Source organism: Mesitornis unicolor, unplaced genomic scaffold, assembly GCF_000695765.1.
Source record: "Mesitornis unicolor isolate BGI_N332 unplaced genomic scaffold, ASM69576v1 scaffold18874, whole genome shotgun sequence".
NCBI lineage: Eukaryota > Metazoa > Chordata > Aves > Mesitornithiformes > Mesitornithidae > Mesitornis > Mesitornis unicolor.
The window spans coordinates 15,655-16,191 of NW_010178402.1; the positions used below are offsets into that span (position 1 = coordinate 15,655).

Genomic DNA, 537 nt, shown 5'->3' on the forward strand with positions numbered 1-537 from the left:
AACTACGGAGCCGTCCGCGTCTGGCCTGGCTCCCTCCTCAAGGTGCGGGAGCGCGGTGGGAGGGGAAGGCTGGGAGCATCGGGGCCATAGCGGGAGCAGGGATGCCTCTGTCACCGCAGGGCTTGTGCTGTGCCAGGCTCCTCGCTGTCCTGCCCGTCCCTTCCCAGGGCATGGGGGAGCAGGAACAGGCATTACTGGTAGGGGATTCCCTGCAGTTTTCTCCCATAGGATGCTCCTGTATCTGCCCGCTGAGCTGTGCAGGCAGCACCTACCCAGTTTCCACAGTCACCTGCCCAGGACAGTGCTGGCCCTTTTCCTCTCGGGGGATGTTTCCCATTTGGGGTGCACCCATCAGCTTGCACTGTCTCTGCAAGACACCAGCAGACAAAGGGTTAATTTCCTGTCTTAATTCCTGAGCAGTGCAATAATTACCCAGCCCGGAGATCAGCAGATTGCTCTCCCCTTTGGGAAAATACAGGAAAATCAACAATTAACACTAATTAATCTCCTATTAACGCCAGATAATGAGGATCACTC

The 537-nt window shown here is 56.4% G+C and overlaps 1 pseudogene; it reads left to right on the plus strand.

Moving 5' to 3' along the window:
- LOC104539032 overlaps nt 1-42 on the plus strand; it is a 6,417-nt pseudogene extending 6,375 nt beyond the window's left edge.
- Nucleotides 43-537: the final 495 nt, after the last annotated feature.